At 42.2% G+C, this 26,951-nt stretch overlaps 1 protein-coding gene across 1 annotated transcript in view; it reads left to right on the top strand.

Annotated features, from left to right (window-relative positions):
- The first annotated feature begins 1,105 nt into the window (after positions 1-1,105).
- Positions 1,106-26,951, top strand: part of FAM222B (family with sequence similarity 222 member B) — a 65,753-nt gene continuing 39,907 nt past the window's right edge. The window contains exon 1 of the mRNA XM_027130445.1: positions 1,106-3,780. The gene's annotated coding sequence lies outside the window, so the exon portion shown is untranslated. The remainder of the gene's footprint in view (positions 3,781-26,951) is intronic.

Here is a 26,951-nt window from a genome sequence, read left to right as displayed (position 1 = left end):
TGCGCAGGGCTCTTCAGGGTCTTACCTACCTCCTGATGGCCCCAATCTAACCGAGTCACTCCCTTGCTTCAGTGCCCTCACGATAAAGTGTAAAGTAAGTAACGTGGCTCCAGCTTACTTTGCCAGTCTCATCTCTTGTTCCTCTTTTTCAGCTCAACTGAATTTTTTTCAGTCCCCCAATTGCCTGGTATTCTCTCTTACTTCTAGGTCTTTCCATAACCTGTTCCTTCCATGGCTGGTTAAATTTTCTCTTAGGATCCTTTATCCTTCTATGACAAAGCAGTTAATAATATAGTGAATGAGCACACAGATTATTGAGACAGACATCCTGGCTATGGTTCTCAACCTCATTATTTTACTGTGTGACCCAGGGCAAGTAACTTCTCTCTACTTCAGTTTCCTCATCTATAAAACAGGAATTTTGATTGTTGTTGTAAAAGAGGGTTGTTACAATTAAAAGAATTTAATATGTGTAAAGTGCTTAGAACAGTGCTTGGCACATTGTAAATGCTATGTGTCTGCTGTTATTTTTTATTTATTTATGGCTGTGTTGGGTCTTCGTTGCTGCACGTGGGCTTTCTCTAGTTGCGGTGAGCGGGGGCTACTCTTTGCTGCAGTGCGCAGGCTTCTCATTGCGGTGGCTTCTCTTGTTGTGGAGCACGGGCTCTAGGCACCCAGGCTTCAGTAGTTGTGGCATGTGGGCTCAGTAGTTGTGGCTCTAGAGTGCAGGTTCAGTAGTTGTGCACAGGCTTACTTGCTCTGCAGCATGTGGGATCTTCCCGGACCAGGACTCAAACCTGTGTCCCCTGCATTGGCAGGCAGATTCTTTTCTTTTTTAAAATTTATTTATTTTATTTATTTATTTTTGGCTGTGTTGGGTCTTTGCTGCTGTACGTGGGCTTTCTCTAGTTGTGGTGAGCAGGGGCTATTCTTCCTTGCAGTGTGTGGGCTCCTCATTGCGGGATTCTTGTTGCAGAGCACGGGCTCTAGGTACACGGGCTTCAGTAGTTGTGGCACGCGGGCTCAGTAGTTGTGGCGCATGGGCTTAGTTACTCCACAGCATGTGGGATCTTCCCGGACCAGGGCTCGAACCCGTGTCCCCTGCATTGGCAGGCGGATTCTTAACCACTGTGCCACCAGAGAAGTCCCTGCTATTATTATTATATGTCCTCTACTAGACTGTAAGTTGTGAGAGGACAAATAATATAGATATTTTATATGTATGTCACTACTGTGTCTCCTGCATCTAGAGCAGTGTCTGGCACATAGTGTCTGGCACATTGTTCAGTGACTGAATAAATTACATCTTTCTTTGGATTGGTGGTCCCTTGGTGGTGTCAACATGTGAAGCAGTTCCAGATATTGTATCTTCTTACATCCAGTTTTTGTGGGAAAGAGCAACAGATCTTCCCAGAAGGAACTCCTTGTGCATTTTTGGCTCTGACTGGGTTACATGCCCATCCATGAAACAGTCATTGTAACTTAGGGAATGTTACGTGTTGATTGACTTGGGGTCTAGGCTATTTGCTCATCCACATGGTCTGAAATTGGAGTAGGGGTGAATCTCTGAATGAGTATCATTGGATATAGTGAGTGAATGCTTGGCAGGAAAAAAAAATCACAATTTTGCCTTTGGTAAGATATTCAAATAGGGAAATGGCTCAGGAGACCCTTATGGTTCAAATATAAGAAAATATGCCATCATCATATAGATTCCAGCAGGCCTTCTCAGGGGCTGTGTGTGGTGGTGGGGTTAGGAAGTCACGGTTCCCAGAAGCTTCAGGGGCAGCTATGGCCTTCTTTTTAGTCATCCATTCATCAGAACATCGTGTTGATATTAATTCTTGCTCCTTTCTGGTTCTGCAATTCCCCTGTGGTGCCAAATGTGCTCTCATTCCAAAGGACAATACTTTTGCAAGTAATGACAACCCTTCTAAGCCTGGAGCTAGGCTCTGTAGGGCCCCACCTACAGGATGTCCTGTTTACTGCCTACCACCCTCTCAGCTGTTGTAGTTTACTCTACGTATGTCCAGATGGAACTCCCTAGCTGGGAGGGTATTCATACATGAAGCCTGAACCTTTGAGTAGATTTGCTTTTCTAGGGACAGGATTATGCCAATTTATACACTTTCTCTACAGCAACATATGTATATATGTAAAAGCCTATGTATGTAAAAGTCACAAGCATCTGAGGAGAAAAAAAAATTCTTAGTTTCCTAGGTGCTTCAGGGAGTAACCCTTAGTTTCTTAGGGACCTGAGAATTCCATTATATGCATTTGTATATATCTTCCTGCCTCCTTTTCCAGAAGAATGTGAGCAGGCTCGATTACCTCCAGCATGTCTGTGACATTCCATTTACAGCCTTTTCAACCTTTACTCTAGGGCCTATTTTTGCTTTTTTCCAAAATGAGGAAGACCCTTAATGTTAGATGAGGAGTTCAAATATTAATCTTAGATGAGGAGTTCAAATACTCGTACCAGATCCTGGCATCCAACAGTAGCTTTTGCTTTCCCTAGAAGTAAAGCGAACTTAAGACCCTTCACAAAAGAATGGAACTTCTTCTTCTCTTTCTCTCTCTCTGTGTGTGTCTCTCTCTGTCTCTCTGGACTTACATTATATCTTGGTCTCTATCCCTCCAGACTCTGAATTGTAGACAGAAGATTGGGCTGGAGGTAGGATGGAAGAGTCACGGTGATAAGGAGAGTTTCGTCCTGTACCTCCTCTTCCCTTTGACTGCAGTGCATCGCCCGCAGCTTTCAAGTTTGCATTGTTGAGGTGAATTCCCTGGTGGTCCAGTGGTTAGGACTCCATGCTTTCACTACCTAGAGCCGGGGTTCCATCCCTGGTTGCGGAACTAAGATCCCACAAGCCACCAGACGCTGCCCACACCCCCACCCCCCCAGACACAAAAAAGTTTGTATTGTTGAATTCCTGGGACTGAATTGAGCCTAGTTTCTTGTTGGGTTATGATAAGGCAGCAGTCTAGGTAGGGGTCTAGGGGTGACAGCTGGGCCTCCTTGGGCTAAAGGCCTGGTTTCTGTTTACCAATTTGCAAAAGAGCCAGGCTCCACAGCGAGAGTTGTAAAGTAGGGGACTATTAACCTGCAAGTCCCTCGATGGCACATATGAGATGCCTAGAGCATTTTCGTCCCATAAACAGTACGAGCTTGATAAACAGACTGAACAGTGCATTCTAGGTGCAGTCACCTTTTTGACAAGGTCCCCAGAGCTTCTGAGCACCTACTGGCCAGTAGTGTATTCAGGGATGTCAAAGTTGACTCTTGCACAATTACCCCTCAGTGCATTCTAGATGTGATCGTATTCTTGAAAGAAACCTAAATTTATCAGTAGTCACGTCAGAGCATTCAGGCCTTTAAGTGCAAGTGGGATCCAGAATCCTGGAAGTGCTATGAAGTCTACGGCCCCTACGGGCGCGTTTAGAAACCTACGCTACCTGCCAGAAGCCTCAGACCCTGGGGCAGGCGCCAAAGCCTCTAAGACTAAGTCCTCGAAGCCAGCAGCCATGTCCACCCGAGACCCGGGGGTCCAGGGCATCAGGCACTGAGGCAGACACCCCCGGTGCGGGCTGCGCAGGCGCGGGCGGCCCGGAAGGGCCCCGGCGCTCCAGGCTGCGCAGGCGCAGGAGCGGCTGCCGGCGAGTCCCCACGGCGGCGGCGGCGGCGGCGGCGGCGGCGACTGAGGAGCCGGGGCGTGGAGCAGCAGTGGCGGCGGCGGGCGGCAACGGAGCAGCCATGAGGGCCGGGCCCAGTCACCGACAGTGAGTGGTGGTGGAAGCGGGGTGGGCGACGGGAGGGAAGGGGGTAACCTGCTGGAGGGATACTCCGACTTGGTGGGGGGGCTCTGCCTGTCGGAGGCGAAGGGGCGTGGGGGAGGGACAGTTTGAGATGATGATGCGGGAATTTGGGGCAGGGGTGGTCAGATGGCCCGGCGTCAGGGCTGGACAGCTTGGGGAGGGAACGGGGTGCGCGCTGCAGAGTGAAGGAGCCCGCCGCAGGGGCAGTGTCCCGCGCTCCCCCGTTTGTCATCGTCCCTTCCCCCGGGAGCTTTCGGTCGCCTCTCCCTTTCTGCTTCTTTCAGAGAATCGTCTCGGGGGATGGGGGTGCGTGGAGGATGAAAGCCCTGCTGGGGCTGAAGAAGACGGCTCTGGTCCAGGCAGGGAAGAGCCGGTCGCCCGGAGTAATAGGCTGCTCTGGGTAGAGGGTGGGGGTCGTTTAAAGCTGGGAGGGGTCTAAGGAAAAGAGCTAGGGGCTTAGAGTCTGGCAGTTTCGAACCCACGTCCACCGCTGTTTAAAGCTGAAAGGTAACCTTGGGCAGGTCCCACTTAACCTTTCTGAACCTCTGGAAGATGTAATGTGTTTCAACGGACTATTGCAAGCATCATGTATGTGATTGAGATCGTTTATAAAAATTGTAAATTGTGAGTACTGTGCCGAGGTTGCTATATCACCAACAGTATCACTGGATTTTAGATCTTACCGTTATTAATGGAACGACTGATTTCTTTGTCAAGGCGAAACATATTGTTTGTAAAACCTCAGTAGGCACAGCACAGACGTGTTTTCTTCATCAGCACAGCAGATCGTGTGCATGTTCAGAAATACCAGTTTCTTCTGTGATGTGACAAATTAACCATCAGACTTGTGTAGGAAAAATACCATACTCTCAGGCATTTTTACAAATGGTATGTAGCTCCTTACTCAAGAGGGAGGCAATAGAGAATGGAAGGCCAATCTGTTAAATGCTTTCTGAACACAGCCCGTTTAGGTTTGTTCCCTTGTAACCACAGTTGGTACTAACGTGCTTTATGATGAGTTGAAGAAACTAGTTTGAGACAAACTGGGAGGGGTGCACAGTGAGGCATGTGCGAATACAATTTGTTATTTTTTAATTGTAAAAAAGTTTTTTGTTGCAAGAGTCTCTGGTTGCCCCAAGGCCCTGTCTCTATTTTGGAGGTTAGATAGCATATAGCAACTTTTCATCTCCACTTTTTGTTACCCTGCCTGTGGAACCTCCAGGGTGGAGTGCCTCTCAAAGAAAGACAGAAGCAGCTGTGCAGGAGCCCAAAAGGTGGCTGGTTTGTTTCTGAGGGGCTGAAGGAGCGCTCCTGAGGCTTTGTTGTTGTTCTTGCTGTTTAGGGTGGACAAAGCAGAGGACAGAGTTAAACGGTGTACTTGGAGAGAGAGAAAATGGCTTTCTAGTCACAGCTTTTGAAAGAGATGAAACTCCTTTCAAAAGGATAGAAAGAGACGATGCTTCAGCTCTGCTGGCTCTGAGGATGCGGAGCTTGAAATGGTGAGGTCTTTTGGAAATTAGTGAGTGATTTGTCTTTCATCTGACCAAAGGTAGGGAGTAGCTGTATTAGATCCTTGAAGGTTCACAGATAAGGAGAATGAATTATTTTATAGGAATAAGGAAATGCACCGTAGGTGTCTTTAACTTCTCCATCTGGTAAAATGTGTTTTACTTCTTTCCTGGAAATACACAGTGATACATTATATTTAACTTTTTGCTTTAGTTCCTTGGCTGTCCCAATAAAATCTGTCCATAACACAGAGGTAAGTTTTTTATTCTTATTTAGAGGATAGTTTAAAAAAGAAAGCATTTGTTACTGTTGTCATAGGTCATTTACAGGATGCAAATTTATTCTGTCTTTCACCACCACATGGAAGATGAAGTAGAGGTATAAAATGTTAGAACTAACCTAACCATCTTATTTTTAATAGTTGGACATTTATTTTTAATTTTGGTAATGCATTTTCCCCTCTATTGGAAACTTCCATCAGTTCAAACAAGTCCATAAATGCTATCCTTATTACGTTAAAATGGTAGAGGTTTGTTCAGCTGTGATGAGAATTGCCTGTCCTCTCCTTCTATTCTCTTTCCTATTTGTGGTTCCTTTTATGTAGTAGATTACTGTTACAGAATGAGGAGTCTTCCCCTGAGGGAAAGAAAGGGGATGGCCAGTGCCTTGATTGCCTTGTTGTGTGAGCAGTCCGCCTAAGGGATTACATCCCCCGCCAGGGGATGTAAGGACTTCCCCTGAATCCCTGACATAGCAAGAGCTAAAATAAAAGGAATTAGGTTTACCGGTTCATTTTTATTCTAATAAAATGAATCATTTTTCTTTAAAAAAAAAAAGCAAAAAGCATCTCATGCCTCGGGGGATCATTTTTATTTTTTTATTTTTTTAAAAATTAATTAACTAATTAATGTATTTTGGCTGCATTGGGTCTTCGTTGCTGCTCGCGGTCTTTCTCTAGTTGGGGCAAGTGGGAGCTACTCTTCGTTGCGGTGCGCAGGCTTCTCATTGCAGTGGCTTCTCTTGTTGCGGAGCACGGGCTCTAGGCGCGCGGGCTTCAGTAGTTGTGGCTCACAGGCTCTACAGCGCAGGCTCAGTAGTTGTGGCTCACGGGCTTAGTTGCTCCGTGGCACGTGGGATCTTCCCGGACCAGGTCTCGAACCTGTGGCCCCTGCATTGGCAGGCGGATTCTTAACCACTGCGGCACCAGGGAGGCCCCTCGGGGGAACCTTTTTAAAGCAGTCTGTATAAAAACAAAATTTTGGTGTTTTTACCTCCCTCTCTTTTTTCCTGAGAATATTTGCTTGCAAACAGAATCTTTGTTTCTTCAGAGCCTTTGTGATTTTGCCACCCATTCCTTAGCTGAAGTCACTTTTGTGATATTTTTATAGCCACTTAACAATAGAGCACAAAGGGGTTTTTTTTTTTGGTCTGTTTGTCATTTGTTTTGGTTCTTTTTTTTTTTTTTTTTGCGGTACGCGGGCCTCTCGCTGTTGTGGCCTCTCCCGTTGTGGAGCACAGGCTCCGGACGCGCAGGCTCAGTGGCCATGGCCCAGAGGCCCAGCCGCTCCGCGGCATGTGGGATCCTCCTGGACCGGGGCATGAACCCGCGTCCCCTGCATCGGCAGGCGGACTCTCAACCACTGCGCCACCAGGGAAGCCCTGTTTTGGTTCTTGATAGAGTGCTAACAACTTTAAAGGAATACTATATGAGAAAATGTTAAAAAGGAAAAATAGAGTGGATTTATTTATTTATTTATTTATTAAACCTGAAGTATAGTTGATTTACAATGTTGTGAGGAGAGTGGATTTAACTTAGTGAATTTGTAAGTTGGTTCTGATGTTTGGAGGGTAAAGGATTCAAGAATGGACCTGTGGTTCAGAGTAGCCTTCTGAGGACCAGGGTTTGCTTACCAGTGTTTATTTATTTAGCACGGTTGTTGGCATAGAGTAATTGCTGATTAAATATTTGCTGAAGGGAAAAATAATAACAATATGAATCATAATCAGCAAACATGGGTTCAAATCTTCTGCAACTTTGTGTGTCTTTGAATAAGCTTACCCTTGTGTCTTTACCTGTTTCCTCATATATAAAACAAAGATAATAATTGTACTTACTTCATAGGGTTGTTGTGAGGGTTAAATGTGGTAATACATGTAAATTGTTTAGAATGGTACCTGATACTTAGTAAATGCTAAATGAATGCTAATTATTACTAGTGTTTGTTGGATACACACTCTCTTTGTGCCCAAACCACTGGTCGAAGATGATTATGACATAGCCCTTGCCCTCTGGGAGTTCACAGTCTAGTGAAGGAAACAGAAGTATACAAAGTAATTACATAGAATGCAATATCTATTTTTAAAAATTTTTTTTAAATTAAAAAAAATTTTTTTTGCAATATCTTATTTTATCAAATCTGTGGTGCTAATGATTGTAAGGCTCACAGTTATTTTGCATACCACTGAGAAAGAAGAAATGCTGCTAATGAGACTGGCATGCCATCAGTTGTAAGGTGTATCCTGTTTTCAGAGAAATATGACGGAAAAAAGGGTGTCTTAGAATTGATGGAGAGACTTCCCTGGGGTCCAGTGGTGAAGACTCCATGTTTCCACTGCAGGGGATGATGGTATGATCCCTGGTTGGGGAACTAAGATCCTGCATGCCACATGGCCAAAAGAAAAAAAAAAAAAGAATTGATGGAGTGTAGTAAGTGGTGCTCTACTAGAGAAAGGTACAACTTGTTACGAGAATTGATGGAAGGGCTGGGTTCAGATATCGTCAGTAAAGGCCTCTGCTGCATTGAACCTGCATGATAGGCCCTCGCAGATGGACATGAAAGATAGGGCATTCCAGACAGACAGTAAAGTCTGAAAATGGGAAGGGAGAGGGCATTATTGATGTGTACCACCATATCAGGACAAGCAGGAGGAGGAAATGAGCTAAGGCTTTGGCAGAGTAACATTGTATAATGCAGCAGAGCAGGACAGGAAGCTTGGAACATTTTCAGAAGAGACATGAGCCTAATTCTTGGATTTAAACTCCTAAAATATCACAACTCTAAAAAGATGATTCTAATACAATAAATTGGGAAGTGAGAGTATGTGTGAGAAGTGAAGTGGCCGAGGGAAGGGCTGAAGCTTTACAGCTGACCAGAGAGGGGATAAGTGTGAAGTCCCTGTACTCTTGGTGTGAGGTGAATGCTTTCTCAGCAGAGAAGTGTTTAATATCTATTTCTGTGTTTTCACTGCCTATCAGGGTCTTGATTGTGTCCCTGTTAGAGCTTTGTAACTCAGAGTGAAAAGGAATACAACTTGAGAGGAAAAATGCTAAATTTTCTTTATTAAAGATGCATTTAATACAAGGAGGGTAATAAGTTATCAGATTTGATAGCTCAGTTATAAAATGGTGGTTTGGTACAGTGCTGGATTGTACAGTTTCATGGGAAAACATAGGTCATTTAAGGAGTGACTTAAAAGACTCAGAAGGGCTTCCCTGGTGGCACAGTGGTTGAGAGTCCGCCTGCCGATGCAGGGGACATGGGTTCGTGCCCCGGTCTGGGAAGATCCCACATGCCGCGGAGCAGCTGGGCCCGTGAGCCATGGCCGTTGAGCCTGAGTGTCCGGAGCCTGTGCTCCGCAACGGGAGAGGCCCGCATACCGCGGGAAAAAAAAAAAAAAAAGACTCAGAAGAAAAGAAAAAAAAACTCAGTTATTAATTTTCTGGTAACTAACCCTGAAGCTAGTAGGGAAAACTATGAAAAACGAAAAATAGCATAAGCATGAATTTCTGTAGTGTCTTTTCTTTTCACCGGTAAGCCAAAACTTGACTCTCTCTCTCTCTTTTTATTTTTTTTTTGGCGGTACGCGGGCCTCTCACTGTTGTGGCCTCTCCTGTTGCGGAGCACAGGCTCTGGACGTGCAGGCTCAACGGCCATGGCTCACGGGCCCAGCCGCTCTGTGGCATGTGGGATCTTCCCGGACCGGGGCACAAACCCGTGTCCCCTGCATCGGCAGGCGGACTCTCAACTGCTGCACCACCAGCGAAGCCCTCTTTTTTTTTTAAAAAGTATTTATTTATTTATTTGGTTGTGCCGGGTCTTAGTTGCAACAGGCAGGCTCCTTAGTTACAGCTCACCAGCTCCTTAGTTATGGCACGTGGACAACTTAGTTGTGGCATGCATGTGGGATCTAGTTCCCTGACCAGGGATCGAACCTGGGCCCCCTGCATTGGGAGCACGGAGTCTTAACCTTGCCACCAGGGAAATCCCCCAAACTGGACTCTCTTAAGCTTTTTGGACTCTGGTCTCATTGAAAAATTTTGGGGTTGATCCTCAGCAGTCAAATTCAGCAAACATTGAAGTGCCTACTGTGTGTTAGGCGTTGTGCTAGGCACTGAGAATTAAAATGTGACATGATCCTTGTTTTTAAGGTGCTCACATTTTTTTTTTTTTTTTAATTTTTTGGCCACGCTGCTCGGCATGTGGGATCTTGGTTCTCCCACCAGGGATTGACCCCGTGCCCCCTGCGTTGGAAGCGTGGAGTCTTAACTAACCACTGGACCACCAGGGAAGTCCATTAGGGTGCTCACATTTTTTTTAAAAAATTTATTTATTTATTTATGGCTGCATTGGGTCTTTGTTGCTGTGCGGGCGGTGAGCGGGAGCTACTCTTCATTGAGGTGCGCGGGCTTCTCATTGTGGTGGCTTCTCTTGTTGCGGAGCACGGGCTCTAGGCGCGCGGGCTTCAGTAGTTGTGGCTCCCAGGCTCTAGAGAGCAGGCTCAGTAGTTGGGGCTCACGGGCTTACTCCACAGCATGTGGGATCTTCCCAGATCAGGGCTCGAACCTGGATCCCCTGCATTGGCAGGTGGATTCTTAACCACTGTGCCACCAGGGAAGTCCCCTAGGGTGCTCACATTTTAATTGGAGGCTGACAAATATGTAATTATGAACCAATACAGTATGTGCTGTCATAGAGATCTGCACTAAGAGCTATGGGAGCACTGGTTCTGCCTGGGGGTGGGAAAGGAAGGTTGGAGAAGGCTTCCTGGAGGAAGAATCAATTGAGTCTTGAGGAATGAATACAGTTTGGCTGCTTCAACAGAAAAGGATTGGAGAAGATAGTGTTTCAAGTGCAAAGAACAACTTGCACAAGGGTATAAGAGTATGGACCCTTAGGCTAGTGGTTTAATGTGCGTAGATCATGGGGTATGGGGTAGAAGTGGAAGGACGTGAGGTGAAAGATGGGTTGGAGCCCAATTGTGGATGGCCTTGGTGAGGGGTCTGAATTTTATTTTGTAGGTGCTATGGAAGAGTTCAGATCACTCTTTAAGAAAAGTAACACTGATGGATCAACAGCAAGGTCCTATATCCTGTGATAAACCATAATGGTAAAGAATATGAAAAAGAATGTATATGTACAACTGAATCACTTTGCTGTATAACAGAAATTAACACAACATTGTAAATCTACTATACTTCAATACAATAAATTTTAAAAAAAGAAAAGTAATCTAACACTGTTGACAGTGTGGAAGTTAGATTTTAAAAGGAGAAATTGGCTGCAGGGAGACAGTTAGTTATGAGACTGGTGTGATGGTTGCTTGAGAGATATTGAAGATCTCAATTACAGTGGTAGTGATGGAATTGTAGACAGATTAAAGAGCTTTTTAAGAGACTGACTAGAAGGATCTTATTGACTTTATGTTGGGGAGTGTGTAAGGGAGAAGTAGTTGTCGAAGATGGATTTGAAATTGCTTGGGCAACTAAGTGGATGGTGATGTCATTAAACAAGGTAGGGAATACAGGAATAAGAGGGTGTTACATTTGAGGGAAAATGAGTTTGATTTTGGTATGTTAGATTTGAGGTGTCTGGGAAATCCAGGAGCAAATGTCCAATAGGCTTCTGGATACTTGGGTCTAGAGTTCGGTAGAGAGGTTTAGAATGGAGATGCAGATCTAGAAATCATTAGGGTGTAAGTAATAGTTAAAGCCAGCATGATGACCCTGTGAGTCTAAGTTCCAGTTGCTTAATATGTTGTTCATTCACATCATCTGGAGGGATTGGCTTAATGGAAATGTGGCACTCAGTACTTTCTCAATAGTAGTTCATACTTATTTTTACATTTTTTAATGTGTTACATACTTGGCTTAAATTAGCAGCTTTTAGGTTGCAAGCAAGAATAAAACACAAAACTTCTCATCTTAGTGGAAAGAATGGTATTACTCTTAATTAAATAAGGATACCATTCCTGCTTAAAAGCATATGTAAGTTTGTAAATTTTTCAATGAAAGGAAATTAGTGGGCACATCAGCTGTACATTTTCTTTTCCTATTCTCAGTGGTTTACCAGACTTAGAAAACTGCCTTTTCTTTATTTCTTTTTTCTTTCTTTCTCTCCTTCCTTCCTTCCTTCTTTTATTTTTGGCTGTGTTGGGTCTTTGTTGTGGCACACGGGCTCCTCTCTAGTTGTGGCGCGTGGGTTCTGTAGTTGCGGCACACGGGCTCTCTAGTTGTGTCGCGCAGGTTCAGTTGCCCTGCAGCATGTGGGATCTTGGTTCCCCGACCAAGGATCCAACCCGCGTCCCCTGCGTTGGCAGGCGGATTCTTAACCACTGGACCACCAGGGAAATCCTGAAAACTGCCTTTTCTAACATCAGTTCCATTATAGATATGGCGGGGAAAAAAGGAATCTGTTCCACTGAGTACCTCAGATTAAAAGCTAGGTGAGAGCTTCCCTGGTGGCGCAGTGGTTGAGAGTCCGCCTGCCGATGCAGGGGACGCGGTTTCGTGCCCCGGTCCGGGAAGATCCCACATGCCGCGGAGTGGCTGGGCCCGTGAGCCATGGCCGCTGAGCCTGCGCGTCCGGAGCCTGTGCTCCACAACGAGCGAGGCCACCACAGTGAGAGGCCCGCGTACCGCAAAAAAAAAAAAAAAGCTGGGTGATTTTTTTTTTTGGCTGCTTTGGGTTTTCGTTGCTGTGCGCGGGCTTTCTCTAGTTTTGACCAGCGGGGGCTACTCCTCATTGCGGTGCATGGGCTTCTCACTGCAGTGGCTTCTCTTGTTGTGGAGCACAGGCTCTAGGCGTGCGGGCTTCAGTAGTTGTGGCTCGCAGGCTCTAGAACGCAGGCTCAGTAGTTGTGGCGCACGGGCTTAGTTGCTCCACAGCATGTGGGATCTTCCTGGACCAGGGCTCGAACCCTGGTGGATTCTTAACCACTGTGCCACCAAGGAAGTCCCAAGCTAGGTGATTTTTATGAACCAAAACCTCAGAAGATTTGATTTGAAGACCACAGGATAATTTTTAATTAGTGATACCAGGTTAGTTCAGAGTTGGGATTGGGAACTCAAGTCAGCTATCTCTGTGCAGTCTTCTCCTACCACACAGCTTTCCACCGTTTATATAATAACTGAAAACACTGAAATAAATATGCCCGATGGTAAGTGAAAGATATACATGCTGTTGTTGCTTTTTGGAAGGACAATTTGGTATAATTTAGGTGCTTTTTTTTTAGTTCATGATTTTGAAATATAAGCAAAGGCATGTTTTATGAAAGGAAGGAATTTGCAGAGTGTTTAAAGTTGTTGGTATATTTTAGCTAAGCATTTTTAATATTGACATTGAACAGGATGTCTGGCTTTGACTGGAGTTTCAAATGCTGGGAATCACAGACATCTCTAGGGTCTTGACTTGGTTCAAGGCTTAGCTTCCCATATTTCTCTTTTTCTCCCTTTCCTTGGGGATTTAATGTTAAAAAGAAAATTAATCTGTAGATATGTTATCATTTTACCCCTTTATTATGGAAAATTTCAAATATATGCAAGAGTAGACAGAACAGTATAATGAACCCCTATCACTCTGTTATAATAATTGTCAACTCATGCCTGTCTTGTTTCATCTATGTACCCCCTACCCACTAACCCACCTACATTATTTTTTAAAAATCCAGGATATCATAATTTCATGAATAAATATTTCAGTATGTATCTCTAAAAGATAAGGACTAAAAGAAATCCCACAAAAAATTAACAGGCATTTTATTTCTTAATAGCATCAGTTATCCAGTTTTCACATTTCCCCAATTACCTCAATAATTTTTCAACTGTTTGTTTGGAACAGTATCCAAATAGGTCCATACAGAATGATTTCATATGTCTGCTTTTTATCGTTTAACCTATAGGTTTGCCCTCCATTTCTTCATGTATTCATTGACGATCTCTCCTTTTTTTTTTTTTTAAATTTATTTATTTATTTTTGGCTGCGTTGGGTCTTCGTTGCTGCACGTGGGCTTTCTCTAGTTGGGGGGAGCAGGGCTACTCTTCGTTGCGGTGCGTGGGCTTCTCATTGAAGTGGCTTCTCTTGTTGCGGAGCACAGGCTCTAGGTGCATGAGCTTCAGTAGTTGTGGCGCGCTGGCTTAGTTGCTCCGCGGCATGTGAGATCTTCCCGGACCAGCTCTCAAACCCGTGTCCCCTGCGTTGGCAGGCAGATTCTTAACCACTGCGCCACCAGGGAAGCCCCAAGATATCTCCTTTTTAACAGCTGTTATCCCCTTTTACTCTTTTGGAGGATTCCTTTTACAGTATGTCTACAAGATAGGACATTCTCTTTTCAGCTTCTTCCTGTCATTCAAAGCAATTGGTCATTCACAACAAAGATTTATGCATTGCCTACTCTGTGCTAGGAGCTAAGAATGAATTAGCTAGTGTAGCTAGTTCTGCCCACCCAGTTTATGTCCTGATGGGAGAAACAAAGTTAGCTATCAGTTATAGAATATAACATGTTAAGAGGGATGTTAGAGGACCTCAGGGTGCAATGGAAACATGTTAACCCTTAACCCATATTTGGGGGATCAAGAAAGGCATGTGGATGGATGAAGGAATGTTCAATGTTAACACCTGAAGGATGACTTGGAGTTAGGATTACTGGCAGCAGAGGGACTGTTGTTTGTAAAGTATAATAAGTTTAACATTTTTATTTTCACTATTTGAAATAAACAGCATGTTTTTTAGGAAAATTGTGTTTTCAACTTTATTGTACCAAATAATATTAATACATATCTTTATACAAAGCACTTTTCTTCCCTTTTGCACAACTGCAAGGAAATCTCAAAACAACTGTGCAAGTGAAAAATCAGAACCTTGAAAAATAAGCCTAGAATTTCCAGCCCTTACAATGCCCCCATCGTTTGTTTGCTTGTTTATTTATTTATTTATGGCTGTGTTGAGTCTTCGTTGCTGCACGTGGGCTTTCTCTAGTTGTGGTGAGTGGGGACTACTCTTCGTTGCGATGTGAGGGCTTCTCATTACGGTGGCTTCTCTTGTTGCGGAGCACAGGATCTAGGTGCGTGGGCTTCAGTAGTTGTGGCTTATGGGCTCCGTAGTTGTGGCTTGCAGGCTCAGTAGTTGTGGTGCACGGGCTTAGTTGCTCTGCAGCATGTGGGATCCTACCGGACCAGGGCTCGAACCCATGTACCCTGCATTGGCAGGTGGATTCCCAACCACTGGGCCACCAGGGAAGCCCGTACCCCCATCATCTTTCTTAAGGTTAACCTAGGCAGCCAACTTCCATCTATAAGTAGACACTTTTGGGGAAGCTTAAAAAATCCTTGACAAGTTGATTCTAAAATTTATATGGAACCAAAATAGCCAAAGCAATTTTGAAAAAGGTTAACAAAGTTGGAAGACTCATACTACCTGATTTCAAGACTTACTGAAGATCTACGGTAACCAAGACAGTGTGGTATTGGCAAAAGGATAGATATATAGATCAATGAACAGAATAGAGAATAGAGAAATAGACCCACACTATTAAATAGGGCTGTTTGATTTTTGACGGAGATGCAAAGGCAAGTCAACAGAGAAAGGATAGTTTTCTCAACCGCTAGTCATTGGAACCACTAGATATCTATACGCAAAAAAAGAAAAAAAGAACCTCAACCTACACTTCACACCTTATGTAAAAATTAACTCAAGATCAATCACAGACCTTAATGTAAAATGGAAAGCTATAAAATATTTAGAATGAAACAGGAGAAAATCCTTGTTACCTTGAGTTAGGCAAAGAGTTCTTAGATACAGTACCAAAAGCAAGATCCATAAAAGAAAAAATTGATAAATTGGGCTTCATCAAAATTTAAAACTTTTACTCTGCAAAAGCCAAGATACAGACTGGGAGGAAGTATTTGCAAGTCATATATCAAGATAGGAACTGTATATAGAATGTATAAAGAGCTCAAAACTCATCAAGAAGAAAAGCAAATGACACCATTAAAAAAATGGGTGAGAGATTTGAATGACTTCAGCAGAGAAGATATGTGGATGGCAAATAAGCTCATGAAAATGTCCTCAACATCTTAGTCATTAGAAAAATGGAAATTAAAATCATAATGAGATGTGCCATTAGAATGACTAAAAAACAACAAAAGAAAACTGTCTAGATTATGGACTGATGAGGATGTGGAACAATTGGAACTTTGGAAAACACTGTGGGGGTTTCTTATAAAGTAAAACATACACTTAACCATATGACTCAGGTGTTTACCCAAATTAAATGACAACCTCTGACACAAAAACCTGTATGTGAATATTTATAGCAGCTTTATTGGTACTCACCCAAAACTGGAAACAACCTGAATATCCCTCAACTTTGGAATGGAAAAACCAACTGTGATATATCCATACAATGGAATACTACTCAGCAACAAAAAGGAACTATTCATATATGCAATAACATGAATGACTCTCATATGCATCATGGTAAGTGAACGAAGCCATACTCAAAAGGCTACTCTACAACCAGGACCTACTGTATAGTACAGGGAACTATATTCAATATCTTATAATAAACTATAATGGAAAAGAATCTGAAAGAGAATGTATATATGTGTGTGTGTGTATATATATATGTGATATATATATATATCATATATATATAACTGAATCACTTTGTTGTACACCTGAAACTAACATAACTTTGTAAGTCAACTATACTTCAATTAAAAAAAATACTACATGATTGAATTTATATGACATTCTGGAAAACTCAAAACTATGGGGACGATGGAGAACAGATCAATGATTGCCTTGGGTTAAGGGTAGGTGAAGTGTTTGACTACAGGGGGGTAGCATGAGGATATTTTGGGGAGGTGATAGAACTGTTCTGTACCTTGTTTGTGGTTATAGTTATATGAATTTATGAGAACTCTTAGAACTGAACACTATAAAATGAATTTTACTGTGTAAAATTTTTATTTATTTATTTATTTATGTCTGCATTGGGTCTTCATTGCTGTGCACGGGCTTTCTCAGGGTCTACTCTTTTTTTTTTTTTTTTTTTTTTTTTTTTGCGGTACACGGTCCTCTCACTGCTGCGGCCTCTCCCGTTGCGGAACACAGGCTCCGGATGCGCAGGCTCAGCGGCCATGGCTCACGGGCCCAGCCGCTCCGCGGCACATGGGATCCTCCCAGACCGGGGCACGAACCCTTGTCCCCTGCATCGGCAGGTGGACTCCCAACCACTGCACCACCAGGGAAGCCCTCAGGGTCTACTCTTCGTTGCGGTGTGTGGGCTTCTCATTGCGGTGGCTTCTCTTGTTGCCCAGTGCGGGCTCTAGGCACACGGGCTTCAGTAGTTGTGGCACGTGGGCTCAGTAGTTGTGGCTTGCAGGCTGTAGAACGCAGGCTCAGTAGTTGTGGTGCACTGGCTTAGTTGCTCCATGGCATGTGGGATCTTCCCGGACCAGAGCTCGAACCGTGTCCCCTGCATTGGCAGGCGGATTCTTAACCACTGTGCCACCAGGGAAGTCCCTGTGTAAAATTTTTCAGAAAGAAAGTTTGAGGGTAGAAGACTTTAAAAAAGATTTTAAATAACTCTTTAAAGACATTAAAGAATTCCAGAAATACAACTTCTTAAATATTTGAATTTTTTAACTTAATTTCTTTTTTGAATATATTTTAAATAATTTAAAAGATACATAATGAGGGGACTTCCCTCGTGTTCCAGTGGGTAAGACCCGGTGCTCCCAGTGCAGGGGGCCTGGGTTCGGTAGTTGGTCAGGGAACTATATCCTGCATGCCGCAACGAAGATCCCGCGTGCCACAACAAAGACCTGGCGCAGCCAAAATGAAGACCTGGTGCACCCCTCTGCTGGGCATCCATCCTCTTCCCTTTGCTACTGGTTTTTTGGTGAGAGATAATTTGAACTATTTGCTAGTGTTTCTGGATCATGTCTCTACTCTGCCCTTTTTTCCCACAAATACTCTGGTTTTCCATCAGATCTCAAATTTCTAAGTAAGGACTTTTATTTAGATAAAATAAGATCTTTCCTCTTAAGTAAGGGATTGTTGGGTATCCAATTAGGCTTCTATATCTCACCTAAATATTTGCCTGTTCTTGGTAAATCATTAATCTCTAGTCCGTTGATGTTACTCTCTCCCCCACCTTTCTCTCAAAGGCTATCAAGTGGATTATCTTTACTTCTTTCTTCCACACCTATAGAGTTTACTATATTCATGTTGACCTTTCCTTTCTTCACTATACTGTTAATCCTCTGTGACCTTGTATCACTGTTTCTCTTTCAGCCGAATCCTTAGTCTTTCTGTCTTTATTTTTTCTTTTCACAGGTGATGTAATTCACTGCACACACACACACAACTTCTCCAGATGTCTAGGTTTAACTCAGATCTCTCTCTTTCTCTCTCTTTCCCTCTCCCCTGCGCCATCCCTCCTTCCCTCCTAGAATCCAGGCCTATATATATATATTTTTTTCAGGCCTATATTTCCAAAACCCACCTAGACATTGCATAGGCATCACAGAATTCATTGTCTTCCCCACAAAATCTAAACATTCTAGATTTCCTGCCTAGTTGAACGGTATTAACAGCCACACAGTTGCCTAAATCAAAAACTTTGGACTTGACCTTGTTTCTTCCTTCTCCTTCATCACTCATATCTGGTTGATACCTAGGTCTGATTTTAACCTTCAAGGTCTCCTAAACCTGCCGTTTCCTTTCCAGCCATATTGCTGAAGTCTTGGATTAGACCGTTTTCATTTCTCACTTGGACCGTTGCAGTAACCTCCTAACTGGTCTGTATGCCTCAGGTCTTATCATCCTTCACGTGATCCACCACACTGCCACAAGAGTGATCTTCCTAAATTCTAAGACTACTTACGGGCTTTCCCTTTCAAACCCTTCATTACCCACAGTGCCTGATACATAGCACATGCTTGATTCCATCTTCCCTCCTCCTTTCCTCATTATGTTTTTGCTCAGGCTGTTTTCTTTCCCTCCAAGGACACTTCCAAAACAGGCAGACAGACATAACCAATAATCTAGTGAATCTCCTGATTAATCTTTAGGATTTAGCTCACAGCTCATTTCTTCTGTGAAGTCTTCCTAGTTTCCAAGTCAGAATTAATCACTTCTGCTTCTGGGCTGCTCTGATATTTTAGTATCCTGTTAGCATTACACTTATTATTCTAATGTTTTGTTTCATCAGCTGGATTGTGAGCTCTTTGTGGGTAGGGGTTATGTCTTTTTTACCCTTTTAAGTTCAGGAGCACCTAACAACTAAGCCTGCCAAATTTATTGAGTTTCTAGTATGTGTTGGGAACTAACAATTCTCTTGTAAGCAAAGTCCCTGTTCTTATGGAGCTGATGTTCTAGTGAGGGTAAACAGACAACAAACAACTTTTAAAAAATCAGTTGCAGAGCATTAAAACAGCATGATGTATTAGAGGATGAATGGATAGCTACTTTAGATTGGGAGAATAGGGAATATCTCTCTGAGGGTATGGCATTTAAGATCCAGGAGGATACAAGGATTAGCAGATCAAGCATTCCAGTGCAAAACTAAGGAGGAATGAACTCCATATGTTGGAGGAGCAGGAATAAGACCAATGTGGCTTGAATATGGTGGGTGAGAGGGAGAGTGATGCAAGAAGAGGACAGAGGCCATATGACATTGAGATTTGAAAGCTAGGGTAGTGTGCTTCCTTTGGAGGCTTTTAAGCAGGGATATGATGTGAGTTGATTTGTACTTTTAGAAAGATACTCTGGTTACCGTGTATATATGGTGATTATATTTATTGAGATGGGTAAGACTGTGGCAGAACATATTTATCAAGGATTCTGTTTTGGTCATGTCGAGTTCAAGCTTCATGTTCGACAGCCAACTGGAGCTGTAAGATAGTTGGGTAGAAAAGCCTGGCATTCCAGGGAGAGGTCTGGGCTGGAATTGTAGACTTGGAGATCATCAACGTGTAGATAGAAGTTGAAATAATGGAATTCAGTCAGGAGGTCACCTAGAATGGTCTGTGTCTAGAGAAGAGAGGTCTGACACAGAAGGAGTAGCCAGTGAGGTAGGAGGAAAACCAGGAAAAATGATGTTATGGAAGGCAAGTAAAGAACATGTAAAGAAGGGAGTGGACCACTGTATTGCATTGCTGTCTCAGATAAGAGCAGAGAAGTACCTGTGGGGTTTGGCAACCTAGAGGTTATTGGTGATCTTGAGTAGAACTACTCATTGGACTGGTGGAGATAGATGTCTGATTGTAGTGGTTGGAGGGAGCAAATGAGATGAAAAGCATTTCATTTTTGTATGATGATGGCGAGGTTTTGGAAGCCTGTTTCTAAAAACTTCCTGTGTAGTTACTAAATTCTTACTTATTTGTATTCCAATGTGGTTATATATTTTTGTCAAAGCATTATAATCTTAATGTTTTTGTACCATCATTTTAGGTAGATTCCTGTCCTCTCAAAACCTAGCTTAGGGGCTTCCCTGGTGGCGCAGTGGTTAAGAATCCGCCTGCCAAGGCAGGGGACACAGGTTCGAGCCCTGGTCCGGGAGGATCCCACATGCCGCGGAGCAGCTAGGCCCGTGCACCACAACTACTGAGCATGCTCTCTGGACCCCGCGAGCTACAACTCCTGAGCCCGTATGCCACAACTACTGAAGCCCGCGCACCTAGAGCCCATGCTCCGCAACAAGAGAGGCCACCGCAATGAGAGGCCCACGCACTGCAATGAAGAGTAGCCCCTGCTTGCCACAACTAGAGAAGGCCCACACGCAGCAACAAAGACCCAATGCAGCCAAAAATAAATAAAATAAATTTATTTAAAAAAAAACCCAAAAAACCCCCTAGTTTAACTAGGGTTATGAACAATACATATACACTGGTGAGTGAATGAGACTGTATTTAAGGATCAGGTCCCTAGTCTTGGAAAAGCAGACCGGCTTCACCTTGGCTTTATGATACATCAGTTTTCTCAGCTGTCAAATGAGGATAACAGGACCAGTTTAGCTCAGTGGGTGGTTGTGAGGCATGACTACTAATGAAAATTGTAAAACACTTTTGCAAGTTAAAATGTGATATAAATGCTAAATAATAATTTTTGTTTTTTGTTGGGTTTTTTTTTGCGGTACACAGGCCTCTCACTGTTGTGGCCTCTACCGTTGCGGAGCACAGGCTCCGGACACTCAGGCCCAGCCGCCATGGCTCACGGGCCTAGCCGCTCCGCGGCATGTGGGATCTTCCTGGACCGGGGCACGAACCCGTGTCCCCTGCATCGGTAGGCGGACTCTCAACCACTGCGCCACTAGGGAAGCCCTAAATAATAGTTCTTTATTGGGATGTTGTGAAAATTAGCAATATGCTGTCTCTTAGAGCCCTTAAGTTCCTTTTGAGAAAGGTGATATATATATATATATTTTTTTTCTTTTTAAATAAATTTATTTTATTTTTGGCTGCATTGGGTCTTCATTGCTGCGCGCGGGCTTTCTCAAGTTGTGGCGAGTGGGGGCTACTCTTTGTTGCGGTGCATGGGCTTCTCATTGCGGGGGCTTCTCTTGTTGCGGAGCACCGGCTCTAGGTGCGCGGGCTTCAGTAGTTGTGGAGAGCTGGCTTCAGTAGTCGTGGCTCGCGGGCTCTAGAGTGCAGGCTCAGTAGTTGTGGCGCACGGGCTTAGTTGCTCCGCGGCATGTGGGATCTTCCTGGACCAGGGCTCAAACCTGTGTCCTCTACATTGGCAGGCTGATTCTTAACCACTGCACCACTAGGGAAGTCCCGGTGATATATTTTTGTAAATACTATTTGCAGAAAAAAATAGCTCAGGATTTGGGAAAAGATTGCTATCCTAATTTCTGGAGTGTAACAATTATGGAACCATAATGAGACAACTTTTTATTAAAGAGAATATTTCCTAAAGGTTTATTATAATATCACTTTAGAGGTTTCTTATCACAAGGGTTTTACCATCTTGGCTTTTTGGTTCAAGTGAGGGTGTGAGTGGCACCCTATGGCAGTTAAAACTCTGTTTAAAGGACTGGTGGTGGTGGTTTATTGTCTATATTTAAAGTGTCACAGCCAATCAATAGAACCACTCAAAAAAAAGCATTGAAAAAGCATCTTAATTTATTTTAGGCAACACCATACAGACATTTTAATGTAGGCTTAGGTGATGGTTGCAGTTAGGCTTTAAAGAGAGAGACAGTGCCATTTCAGGCAAAACTAGCACTCCTTGTTCCACACCTGGTTCTAAATATAGAATTGGTGGCATCATTACCTATAATGTACTTAGAAAATGCCTGAAATTTGAATCTGATGAACTAAATTTTTCTCAGCCTCTAAAGTGACATTAACAATAGAGGAAAACTGGGATGTGGTTCTTTTGATGTTTAAAACCGATAAGGGAAATGGTTAAGCAATAGTCTGCTGACGTGCTCAGAACTTTACCCTGCTGACAGCTCAGTTGGGATCTTGTGTATTATTTTTTTCTGTGGAGACCTGTGTATTGCTAATTTTAGAACAGAGTGACATGAAGTTCTTAGCTTTACATAGGTTGGAATTGAATCTTTTTTCTGGAATTTCAGTTCCACAATCCATTACCTCTTTGTATCAAGGACAAGTGAAAGGTTTAGGTTTCTTTTCCTCTTTGATGGGAAGACTGTACTTGTTTTTGCCTCACCCAGGCATTATTCGCTTTATTTTTGCATTTGGTGACTGGAAAGGGGGTCCCTGAATGGTCTGCTTCTACAGCAAAGACGGTGGAGTAAGCTTTCTTTCTTGGAGATGCTTTACATTTGTGGTTGTATTTAGGCTTTCTGTTATCTGCTGCCATCATCTGCCTTGCTCATTGTAGACTCAGGGATTGGCTTCAAGTTCATAGGTAAAGGTTCATCTTAAATTCTTATTTTAGTTCCTTTGGGTTTGATTTGCAGTTGACCTGTATCCATTCTACTTAATTGTTTCTTGTTTCTTTTCCAGAGTAGATATTTCACAAAGCTTCAATCATATATTTTTAGGAATGTATATTTTTTCCAGCTTTATTAAGGTATAATTGATTAATAAAATTGTAAGATATTAAAGTGTACAACATGATTTGAGGCACCCTTATCTTCTGTTATTGTTCTTTTTATTCTGGAGGCTTGCAGTTGGCAGTACTATCAAGCCAAAATACCTTTGGGACTGTATGGAGAAGGCACTTTCCACCACTTCCTGACAATATGGAATATATGTAATACTTGATCTTATGTATTTCTTCTGTGACTACTAACTAGTTCATGCCCTTTGAAAATATCCCCTTCGGTTGTTTCTTTTTCTTATTGACTTGTAAAAATTATTCGTATTTTGTGGCCAATTTGTTGCAAATATTCTTTAAGGCTATGTACAAATGAGAAAGCAGGCTATTGCATCAAATGCTTATCCAAGATGATATTTGGTTAAAATGTTTGCCTTGGTTATTTGAGCAATGGTAAGCTTCTTTTGTCTCTTTCCTTCCAAAAATGCATAGAAAAGCTCCTTCTGTCTGAAGTAAAGTGTTGGCTCTGTGTTGGTTATAATTTGCTTTTTCTGGCTGGCAGAGCCTTCTTTTTGTTTTCTATCTTCTGACAGATTATAGGATTGTGGGGAAACAGCGTCCAGGGCTTTTTCAGGAACTGTGCCATTTTATCTACAGGAGAAGCCATTGGCTTTGGCACTAGAAGGGAATTGGCTCTTCATTTAAAGATGCCAAATCATGCTTGATTCACAAGTTTGCTGTCTCATTTTGTGTATGTGTGTGAAACTTTTTCAGGATGTTGGCTTTTACTTTTTCTACCATGTGCTACTCCATCAGTATGAGAAATTAACAACTTGTTCCTTCTCTCCAACTCTCCACCCCCAACACACACAATCCAAACATCCCAAACCATAGCAAAAGATGCAGCAGTCATTTTGAGGATTAGGGCAACTTAATTTGCATAAGAGAGAGCACATTTAGGAAACTTCTACTTATTTATTTATCCTTGATGTGCTCTTTGCAGGGGGGTGTAGTGTAATTTATCTTGATTTCAAATGAGAATTTTTATTATCATGTAAGCAGTCTTAACTCCAATTGTATCTGTTACCTTCATGCTTTTTAAACTGTGTACAATTGATTTTGAAACCTAGCCAACTAGATATTTTAGCAAATCTTCCACACACGTTAATGCCTCACTCCTCTACTTTCTATAGATAACAGTTTAAAGATAGCTTCTTTTTTTTTTTAAAGAATCTTTTTTTTTTTAATTTTTTAAAATTTATTTATTTATAGCTGTGTTGGGTCTTCGTTTCTGTGTGTGGGCTTTCTCTAGTTGCAGCAAGCGGGGGCCACTCTTCATTGTGGTGCGTGGGCCTCTCACTATCGCGGCCTCTGTTGTTGCGGAGCACAGGCTCCAGACGCGCAGGCTCAGTAATTGTGGCTCACGGGCCCAGTTGCTCCGCCTCATGTGGGATCTTCCCAGACCAGGGCTCGAACCCATGTCCACTGCATTGGCAGGCGGATTCTCAACCACTGCACCACCAGGGAAGCCCTAAAGATACCTTCTAAGTGAAGCTATTTCCATTTAGATTAAGGTGGGAAAATTGTAAATAGGAGAGTAAGCCAGTTTTGATAAGCTGGTTTGTCTAGTATGAATTTTTATATGGACACATGTTTTTTTCCTCCCTCTGCCAAACCGTCCTGCCCCAAACCCACAGTCTTGCAAAAGTTGGGGTTTGGTTCTCATGTGCATTCTTTGTTGTAGTTTGCCTTTTTTTTCCAAACTGGTGTCTCCCTTCACTAGACTAAGCACCTTAAAGACAGAGTTTGTAGCTTATTCATCTTTTTGTCTCTGGGGTCTAATGAAGTTCCTGGTATGTAGGAATGCAGTAAATACGTGGTGATGTGAGTGAATGAATGAATGAATTGAATTCCCAAAGATACAGTGAATGGATTTTATACTTCCCTCTAGTGTCTGAAAGAGAAAGTGCAGCCAGTTAAAAAAAAGGTTAAAAGAATACCTTGCTACATTGAAATAATAGTCAAAGCATTGCCTTTTTTCTTTTTTTCCCCCAAGTTTTCACACTTGTTTTTTCAGACCTGTTGTTCTCTTTAAGTCTAGTGAATAATAAATTTCCTTATCAAAGTTTGTGTTCTGTCTCTTGGGTGTTTGAATTTTGTAAAATGTCACTAGTGGGTCTTTATGGGGAAAATGCCTTTTTATTTTATTTTATTTATTTATTTACTTATTTTTTAACACTAAAGTTTTATTTTTTTTCTTTGCCATTATGCTTTATTACAGGATATTGGATATAGTTCCCTGTACTATCCAGTAGGACCTTGTGGTTTATCCAATCTATATATAATAGTTTGCATCTGCTAATACCAAACTCCCAATCCCTCCCTCCCCCACCCCCCTCCCCCTTGGTAACCAAAAGTCGGTTCTCTATGTCTGTGAGTCTGTTTCTGTTTTGTAAATAAGTACATTTGTGCATATTTTAGATTCCACATATAAGTCACATCATGTGGTATTTTTCGCTTTTGTTTTTTTTATTTTTATTGGAGTACAGTTGCTTTACAATGTTGTGTTAGTTTCTACTGTACAGCAAAGTGAATCAGCTATATGTATACATATATCCCCTCTTTTTTGGATTTCCTTCCCGTTTAGGTCACCACAGAGCATTGAGTAGAGTTCCCTGTGCTATAAAGTAGGTTCTCATTAGTTATCTATTTTATACATAGTATCAGTATATGTCAGTCCCAGTCTCTGAATTCATCCTCCCCCTGCTTCTGATTTATTTCACTTAGTATGATAATCTCTAGGTCCATCTTCATTGCTGCAAATGGCATTATTTCATTTTTTTCTGGCTGAGTAGCATTCCATCGTTTATATATACCACATCTTCTGTATGCATTTATCTGTTGATGGACATTTAGGTTGCTTCCATGCCTTGGCTATTATGAATAGTGCTGCTATGAACATGGGGGGGTGGGGTGCAGGTATCTTTTCAAATTATAGTTTTGTCTGGATATGTGTGCAGGAGTGGGATTTCTGGATCATATGGCAACTCTATTTTTAGTTTTTTGAGGAACCTCCGTACTGTTTTCTATAGTGGCTGCACCAATTTACATTCCCACCAACGGTGTAGGAAGGTTCCCTTTTCTCCACACCCTCTCCAGCATTTGTTATTTGTAGACTTTTTAATGATGGCCATTCTGACTGGTGTGAGGTGGTACCTCGTAGTTTTGATTTGGAAAATGCCTTTTTAATAGTGTTTAGCTTAGGTTCAGAATAGATCATTGTTATTGTTTTATTTTTGTTATCTGGTTCTGCTGAAAACTGTATATTTATTTTGATTTGAGTAAATTAAGCATCAAACGCACCTTTTTGGGGTTTTTTTGCTTGTTAAAAGTGTCATTTGGGAAATTTGCAAAATAGAGTACTCAAGAAATATTGAAGTGCAAACAATGATCAGACTAGATGGATGTTACCTAAACTAGTTTTCAGTCCAACCCATTGATCTTTCCTTCTGTTTCTGAGAGATGGTATGTTTGTTTTGTGTTTTAATATCTTTTGCTGATTGTGAATGTAAGGCATGTTCAACACAGAAAGTTCAAAAATTACAAATAATAATTTGTAATTCTACTACTCAGCTAATCTATTAAAATTACAAAATTAATGCATGTTTTTTATCTTTTAAAAGATTGAGTAAAACAAATATAAAAATTTTTTCCTCTTCATTCCTCCGTACCTCTCTTTTCCTCCTCTCAGTGGTTACTACTGTTGACAGATTGGTGTATGTACTTCTAGATATTTTCTTGGACCTACAGACATATATATAATATTCATATGTGCTTCAAAAATAGATGTGTTTATCTTATAATACAATCTGAAACTTGATGTTTTAAAACTTTTTGAGATAAAATGTATAGGAAAGTGCACGTTAAGTGTACAGCTCAATGAATATTCACAAATTGAACATACTTACGTAACTAGTTCTCAGATCAAGAAACATTACCAGCCCTCTTGAATCCCCTCCTAGCAATTTGTCCATGATATTGTTGAAGCACAGAGTGGATAAGTCCTTGGTCAGTACCGGCAGACTTAGAATTTGGTTATTTGTTCTATCTTGAAAATGAATGAAGTTATTAATTATTTCAACTTTGGTGGCTGTTACGAGAACTTGGGTCATTTAGTGATTTGGACCATTCTTTTGCTGTAGTGTTTACTGGTCTAAATATTTATAGAGAACTTTACTATGTATGACTTACTGTGCAAAATTGGGAAAGGAGAAGATACAAAAACAAGTGTAATATAAGCTTTGACTTACAGTCTAAATTAGGAAGACA

The sequence above is a fragment of the Aethalodelphis obliquidens genome, unplaced genomic scaffold (assembly GCF_003676395.1).
Source record: "Aethalodelphis obliquidens isolate GAN/ISIS:26980383/991018 unplaced genomic scaffold, ASM367639v1 scaffold38, whole genome shotgun sequence".
Lineage (NCBI taxonomy): Eukaryota > Metazoa > Chordata > Mammalia > Artiodactyla > Delphinidae > Aethalodelphis > Aethalodelphis obliquidens.
The sequence above is the reverse complement of the archived record's forward strand: the minus strand, read 5'-3'. Positions and strand labels throughout refer to the sequence as shown.